The sequence below is a fragment of the Neoarius graeffei genome, chromosome 26 (genome assembly GCF_027579695.1).
Source record: "Neoarius graeffei isolate fNeoGra1 chromosome 26, fNeoGra1.pri, whole genome shotgun sequence".
Lineage (NCBI taxonomy): Eukaryota > Metazoa > Chordata > Actinopteri > Siluriformes > Ariidae > Neoarius > Neoarius graeffei.
Genome location: NC_083594.1, coordinates 29,970,539 through 29,978,546, shown reverse-complemented (window position 1 = coordinate 29,978,546; position 8,008 = coordinate 29,970,539). Strand labels below are relative to the sequence as shown.

At 45.4% G+C, this 8,008-nt stretch overlaps 1 protein-coding gene across 4 annotated transcripts in view; it reads left to right on the top strand.

Annotated features, from left to right (window-relative positions):
• The first annotated feature begins 1,267 nt into the window (after positions 1 to 1,267).
• Positions 1,268 to 8,008, top strand: part of sulf2a (sulfatase 2a) — a 194,902-nt gene continuing 188,161 nt past the window's right edge. For all 4 annotated transcript variants that reach the window (XR_009651642.1, XM_060910253.1, XM_060910254.1 and 1 more), the window contains exons 1-3: positions 1,268 to 1,720; positions 1,880 to 2,035; positions 2,920 to 3,014. The gene's annotated coding sequence lies outside the window, so the exon portion shown is untranslated. The remainder of the gene's footprint in view (positions 1,721 to 1,879; positions 2,036 to 2,919; positions 3,015 to 8,008) is intronic.

Below are 8,008 nucleotides of genomic sequence, written 5' to 3'. Positions count from 1 at the left end.
CAGACGTGTATAATTACCTCATTAACTTTCCCTCGCTGTTCAGTGGTGAAGCACTGCGTGCTTATAAATCTCTGGACAGTTATCTTTACAGAAATTCAGGATTTGTCAGCCGCCCTCAGATGTGGCATCTTGTAAACAAGAAAATAACAATCCTCATTGGACGGGTAAGTCACTTAAGTATTACTAGTACTGATACTAGATATATCAGTAGTATCTAGTATAGCACTGACCAGCCGATTATAGAATAAGGTAATTCCAGCTGTAATTCCAAATCGTCTGTCTTGTTTACCATGGATCTGGCGTTGGAGAGATAGAGGCTTGGCAGTGGAGGTTTGAGTGGCTGTTTTCTGAGCTTAGTCAACAGGCCGGCTCTGCAGCCTTGCTTTTGCTTCCTCTCCCGACGCCGCCTCCTTCGCCTGCCAGACCCGATAACAATCCACGGAGGCCCCGCTGGTCTCGCTATCTCGTCCGGAATGTTGTGCATGCGATGGAAATCGCTACAAACCGTCATTTTCTGCTGGAAACCAATGTCCAGTCAGTCCATACGGTTGTAGTGGATATTGAAGTCTGGTACAGGCGAACAACATGCAAAAATACACACAAAAAACACAAAAAACGTGCACAGGTAGGGAGAGCTTGTAGCCACAGCCGTTGTAGTAGAATTGTATATAGTAGGGTTTTCCAGAAGAAAAGGTAGAAGCAGAAGTAGAACCAGAAGTAGAAGTAGAAGGCGGAAATATGGCGTTTGACCGACAAGATGGTGTCTGTTACAATCTGGATCGGCTGTGACGTCACATGCAAGATCTCTATAAATGGATGCTGACTTTAACGAGTTCATGAGCCTAACTTCAGTGTCTGAAATTCAAAATAAAAGCACGCTCAAAGTAATATACTCTATCTTGTCACCTGTGGAGCCCTACACCACTTTGTACCCAGTAGATCCATCTGATGAGACCTCAATTACCACTTGCTCAGAGCCTCAAACCCCCACTTCGTCAATAGCCTCATCCAACAGCGATGATAACACTGTATATATCAACCCCACATTCATCCCCAGAAATTCAGCTCTCAGGATTGTCCTCCTGGCCTACAGTTTTTGTTGTCCTTAAATTCACCTACAAGGCTGAACTTGAGCTACACCAAAAAAAAAAAAAAATACTGAGTTTGAGAAAAATGGAACATACTTCAACCCTGGCCCAAAGCTGAAAGTAGTCATCCTTGATGGCCTACCCCAAGAAATGATGAAATACACCAAATACCCAAAAGACTATCAGTGTGAAGAGGTAGCAGCAGCTTTGACAAGGGCCCATCCTTGTCTGGGGCAGCTGGGAACCAAGACAGGATTTTGGGGATGGAAACAGTCATTAAAATATAAAATGCAAAATTATCGAACAAAGCTGGGGTGACTCAGACATCCTGAAATCTGTGTCAACTCCTTGAAGCACAAAAGAGAAGGCCAGGGCAAAGCTGCAGCCAATATCAAGAACCAAGAAAGGCTGAAGTTAACTACATTCCTCAGCATCCAAAAGGGGAAACAGAAAGCTTGGAGAATGAGAGAATTGCTTTATTGTCAGAACTGAAAAAACGTAACCATGAAGCTGTGATAAGTGTGAAAATGGAAAAAACCTTCTCCCACAGATGCCTAGAGATCGTGGAGCAGAGGCCTATGATAGGAGAGTTCAAAAACAGATGGCCTGCTGCGCTGTTTGAGCAGAGTGAAGTAAGTAAATGTGTTTGTGTGCGTTGATCATTTTTATTACTGTCAATGGTGATTAATGGCACAATTGCAATTTGAATTTGGCAATAATCCTGCATCCCTAGATGTTAGTGATAAACAAGTTTAAAAAATGGCTGTATGTTGTTTGTTAATATTTTTAAGGTGAATGCAGAGTTCTTGCGGATCACCACTAAGCCACTGCAATCAAAATTCATGTCACAGCTGGACCACTTCTCAGACAAGTTGATGCAGATCTTCAAGAGCAAAGTAGGAGTGAAGGGGCAAAAGATCAAGGATATCCTGGCAATAAAAGATTTGGTTAGTATAATTGCATAGAGTAAACTTTCACTGTATTGGGGTGGTTAGTGTCAGGTTTTGTTGTTCATAGCTGCTCATTTAAATACTAAGTATTTTACAGCTGGAAAGATGTTCTTTTCTTTAAACTATTCTGTCAAATGTCTATTCAGTAAAAAAGATGCAAATATTTTTGAAATTGGTGCTGCATGACCACAGAAAGCAGAAAAAGAGCTGTGCCATTTGCTTTTGGTCAAGAGGTAGAAAACCTATAACTACCAGAATGCACTGCACTGCAGTGGACCAATAAGCACTCCTGCTGGTGAGTGACATACTGCGTGTGGTGGGCGGTGCTTGGTTTTGGCTCATCCGTTATAAAACATAACATTATGGCAGCCAGCAGATTATGTATTAGAACTAAAAATATGCTAAAATATTGGTTCTCATTCTGGGGGTTCAAAGGCCTTCTTGGTTTTAAAGGGAGTAAGGAAAATATACAGTAGGCCTACATCTCAGAATTTCTTTTTTGTGTGCAAAAAACTAGATGAAATTTATTTTTATAGATTATTATTTAAAATTGAAGCTTAGAACCCACATCCATAATACAGCGAACTGTATAAAAAGTTAAAGATTTCACAAAAACTTCTCTGATATGGTATTCACAGGAAATAATCTGCTCAAAATCATCCCAATTCACTCATTTTAAACAAACATCCTGCAGTTATTGCGTTCATTGTACAATTTCAGTTGTTCTGTACTCTTATTGTTAGGCATCAAATATTACATGAAATCCATAAAACATGTCACTTAGTCAGGGGTTGTCAATTTAATTAGTTATAGAAAAGGTGACTCCACAATCCCACCCACATTTGCCTAAATTCTGTCTTGATTTGTTGCCCTTGTTTTAGTGCAACAACATCAACACTAGGAGGGAGTGCATACTGAGAACCCTTCATTAAGAAACCTTAATGAAGATCCAGACTCTTTCTTCAAGGAATATCTGGTAAGTTTATCACAGTATGTTTCTCATGTAGCATCACTGTTACCCACATTTATTTTTCCCATGTCACATGACAGATTCACTACTTTATATAAAAATGTAACAACATCCAAATATGTTTTTGATGAAAACTGCAAATACTTTTAATATATTAGTGAATTTCTATTACATATATTTACATCAGGGCGGCACGGTGGTGTAGTGGTTAGTGCTGTCGCCTCACAGCAAGAAGGTCCTGGGTTCGAGCCCCGGGGCCGGCGAGGGCCTTTCTGTGTGGAGTTTGCATGTTCTCCCCGTGTCCGCGTGGGTTTCCTCCGGGTGCTCCGGTTTCCCCCACAGTCCAAAGACATGCAGGTTAGGTTAACTGGTGACTCTAAATTGACCATAGGTGTGAATGTGAGTGTGAATGGTTGTCTGTGTCTATGTGTCAGCCCTGTGATGACCTGGCGACTTGTCCAGGGTGTACCCCGCCTTTCGCCCGTAGTCAGCTGGGATAGGCTCCAGCTTGCCTGCAACCCTGTAGAAGGATAAAGCGGCGAGAGATAATGAGATGAGAATTATTTTATTTTGGCTGCATTTGATAAAAATGAGTTGGACTAACTCAATTATATCATGTTGCATGGATGTATACAGTTTGAGTTGGACCTACATATATCTACTGGATGGAAATCCTGCCCACAATTCGAGTTCATCCAATGAGTTATTCTTTTGAGTGTAGCATCTATTACCAAAGGCTTATGCAAAATTTCTTCACAATACAGCACAAGAAGTAGAAAAGTTAGACTGGTACTTTAACCAGTCAGTAGAAGCACAATGTAATTGAGAACTTCAAAATTTTCAGTCCTACGCACTGTGGCATGTGCACCTGAAGGCATGCCTCGGGCTGCGCGCGCATTGAGCGGACTCCAGTATGCGCGCTGTTAATGATGCACACCTGAACTTAATTAAGGAGCTACGTGTGCACCTATTTAAGGACTGTGCTGATGCATAATTAGTGTGAAATATTATGATATGTCAGTACGCATTACCGAGCCTTTCTTCCCATGTTTCTGGTTTCTTGTTCTCGCTTTGCCTCTGATATCCCGTTTGCACCTCGCCTGACCCTTTTGCCTGTTTCATGTGTTTGGATTTTGTCTGCTGATCTGGACTGTGTGTGTTTTTCACTGTTTATCATTAAACTGTTTACTTCTGCACTTATATCCGCCTACCTCGCGTATCTGAATACTGTAAATGTGCATGTTCCTGAGGACTTTTAAAATATTACCTCTATTCATACTCTTACTAGTCTATCTTGCTTTCAAAAGTACTTTATAAAATAACTTGCTCTGATTCACAAATGTCTCAATATTGAATGTGTGGGATGCAAGGAGCCATTTTTAAATAAATTGTGGACTGGGGACTGCATAGCTACAATTATTTTTTTTTTCCCCATGATTTTCCTAATTTCAAATGTGAAACCAAAAGTCAGAGCACTACACTGTAAAACATTTCAAGTTGGTTAAACTTGCAAATGAAAGTCCACCTGCTGCCTTAAAAACGCATGTTAACTCAACTTGAGGTTTATCTTTGTTTCAACTCAGAAATGTAAGTTTAAAAAGTTGATTGTACTACATTGTTGTTGTTGTCTCAACATTGTGTTTTAAGTTGTCAAAGTTGATTTAACTTTTTATCACTTGCTTTCTCAATGTGATACTTGATACGAAGAAAACTGTTAATCACGTATTGTTACATGGTGAGCGGCGGCGGGCTGGTGTGGGCTTGCTTGTAGCTCCCCAGCTCAGCCGCCATGTGTTGGAGTTTACCCCAGTGAACGAGAGGATCGCCTCTCGGCGCCTTCGGATCGGGGAGAGGGCTCTTGCTGTCATTTGTGCCTATGGGCTGAATAGCAGTATAAAGTATCTGGCCTTCTTGGAGTCCCTAGGAGAGGTACTGAGAGGTGCTCAGACTGGGGACTCCATTGTTCTACTGGGGGACTTCAATGCTCATGTGGGCGACGACAGTGACACCTGGAGGGGCGTGATTAGGAGGAACGGCCTCCCCGATCTGAACCCAAGTGGTGTTTTGTTATTGGACTTCTGTGCTAGTCATGGTTTGTCCATAACAAACACCATGTTCGAGCATAGGGGTGTCCATAAGTGCACATGGCACCAGGACACCTTAGGTCACAGGTCGATGATCGACTTTGTTGTCGTTTCATCTGATCTCCGGCCCTATGTCTTGGACACTCGGGTGAAGAGAGGGGCTGAGCTGTCAACTGATCACCACCTGGTGGTGAGTTGGATCTGCTGGCGGAGGAGGAATCTGGACAGACCTGGCAGGCCCAAATGTATGGTGAGGGTCTGCTGGGAACGTCTGGCCGAGCACTCTGTCGGGGAGGTCTTTAACTCCCACCTCCGGGAGAGCTTCTCCCAGCTTCTGAGGGAGGCAGGGGACATTGAGTCTGAGTGGACCATGTTCTCTACCTCCATTGTAAACGCAGCTGTTCGGAGCTGTGGCCGCAAGGTCTCCGGTGCCTGTCGTGGCGGGAATCCCCGAACCCAGTGGTGGACACCGGAAGTAAGGGACGCCATCAAGCTGAAGAAGGAGTCCTATCGGGCCATGTTGGCCTCTGGGACTCCGGAGGCAGCTGACGGATATCGGCAGGCCAGGCGTGCCACAGCTCGGGCAGTTGCGGAGGCAAAATCTCGGAACTGGGAGGAGTTCGGTGAGGCCATGGAGGAGGACTATTGGTCGGCCTTGAAGAAATTCTGGCAAACCGTCCGGCGCCTCAGGAGGGGGAAGCAGTACTCTGCCAACACTGTTTACAGTGCGGGTGGGGAGCTGTTGACCTCAACTGGAGACGTTGTCAGGCGGTGGAAGGAATACTTCGAGGATCTCCTCAATCCCACCATCACATCTTCCATTGAGGAAGCGGAAGTTGATGACTCAGAGGTGGACTTGTCCATTACCCAAGCCGAAGTCACTGAGGTGGTTTTGAAGCTCCTCGGTGGCAAGGCACTGGGGGTGGATGAGATCCGCCCTATCTCAAGTCTCTGGATGTTGTGGGGCTGTCTTGGCTGACGCGCCTCTGCAGCATCACGTGGCGGTCGGGGACAGTGCCTCTGGAGTGGCAGACTGGGATGGTGGTCCCTCTTTTTAAGAAAGGGGACCGGAGAGTGTGCTCCAATTATAGGGGAATCACACTTCTCAGCCTTCCCGGGAAGGTTTACTCCAGGGTACTGGAGAGGAGAATTCGGCCAATAGTTGAACCTCGGATCCAGGAGGAACAATGCGGTTTTTGTCCTGGTCATGGAACACTGGACCAGCTCTATACCCTTCATAGGGTGCTCGAGGGTTCATGGGAGTTTGCCCAACCAGTCCACATGTGCTTTGTGGATCTGGAGAAGGCATTCGACCGTGTCCCTCCCTTTGTCACCGGTTCTGTTCATAATTTTTATGGACAGAATTTCTAGGCACAGCCAGGGGCTGGAAGGAATCCTATTTGGGAACCACAGGATTTCATCTCTGCTTTTTGCAGATGATGTCCTGTTGGCTTCTTCAAACCAGGACCTTCAGCATGCACTGGGGCGGTTTGCAGTCGAGTGTGAAGTGGCTGGGATGAGAATCAGCACCTCCAAGTCCGAGGCCATGGTTCTCGACCAGAAAAGGGTGGCTTGCCCTCTCCAGGTTGGTGGAGAAGTCCTGCCTCAAGTGGAGGAGTTTAAGTATCTTGAGATCTTGTTCACAAGTGAGGGAAGGATAGCGTGTGAGATCGACAGGCGGATCGGTGCAGCCGCCACAGTGATGCGGTCACTTTACCGGTCCGTCGTGGTGAAGAAGGAGCTGAGCCAAAAGGTGAAGCTCTCGATTTACCGGTCGATCTACGTTCCGACTCTCACCTATGGTCATGAGCTTTGGGTAATGACTGGAAGAACAAGATCGCGGATACAAGTGGCCGAAATGAGTTTCCTTTGCAGGGTGGCTGGGCGCTCCCTTAGAGAGAGGGTGAGAAGCACAGTCTCTCGGGAGGAGCTCAGAGTAGAGCCGCTGCTCCTCCACATCGAGAGGAATCAGCTGAGGTGGCTCGGGCATCCCTTTCGGATGCTTCCTGGACGCCTCCCTGGGGAGGTGTTCCAGGCATGTCCCCCTGGGAGAAGGCCCCGGGGAAGACCCAGGACACACTGGAGGGACTACGTCTCTCAGCTGGCCTGGGAACGCCTTGGTGTTCTTCGCGAGGAGCTGGCCGAGGTGTCTGGGGAAAGGGAAGTTTGGGCTTCCATGCTCAGACTGCTGCCTCCGCGACCCGGCCCCGGATAAAGCGGATGAAGACGAGACGAGACGAGACGTATTGTTTCAACTTAAGACTCTGAGTTAAAACAAAACAAAAAAATCAATATAATACACTTTCCTTAGCTAGTTGAACAAACACATTTCTGCATGATTGTAGCTCACCGTTTTGAGTTAAAATAACTTACTATGTGATAAGACTTTCCACTTCAAGTTAAGAGGATTTAAATTTAGAGATGAAAGTGGAGCAAAGGAAAAAACCCTGAAATGGGGGGGGGGGCAGGGTAACATCCCCCGAAAATATTTTAATAACACTCAAAACCCTGCATTCTAGTGCATTTAAGTACTTATTTTCACTAAAACAAGTTATAACTTTTAAGCCTTTTTCTTTCATGTACATTAATGATTCCAGGGGTGATAGCGTTCCGGCGCCGCGCCGGATTTCCGGCGTACCGTGGCTGGGGAAAAAAAAAAAAAAATCTAGTTCGCCCATTGTCCTGTGTCATTCTGAGATGCGCAGATAGACAGTAAAGGGAATTCGGAATTCCCTTTACTGTCTATCTGCGCATCTCAGAATGACACAGGACAATGGGCGAACTAGATTTTTTTTTCTTTTTCCCCAGCCACGGTACGCCAGAAATCCGGCGTGGTGCCGGAACGCTATCACCCCTGTCAGATTCACATGTCAAAAATATCAAATTTAATTCCCCTAGTTAATGAGTAATTTTCAG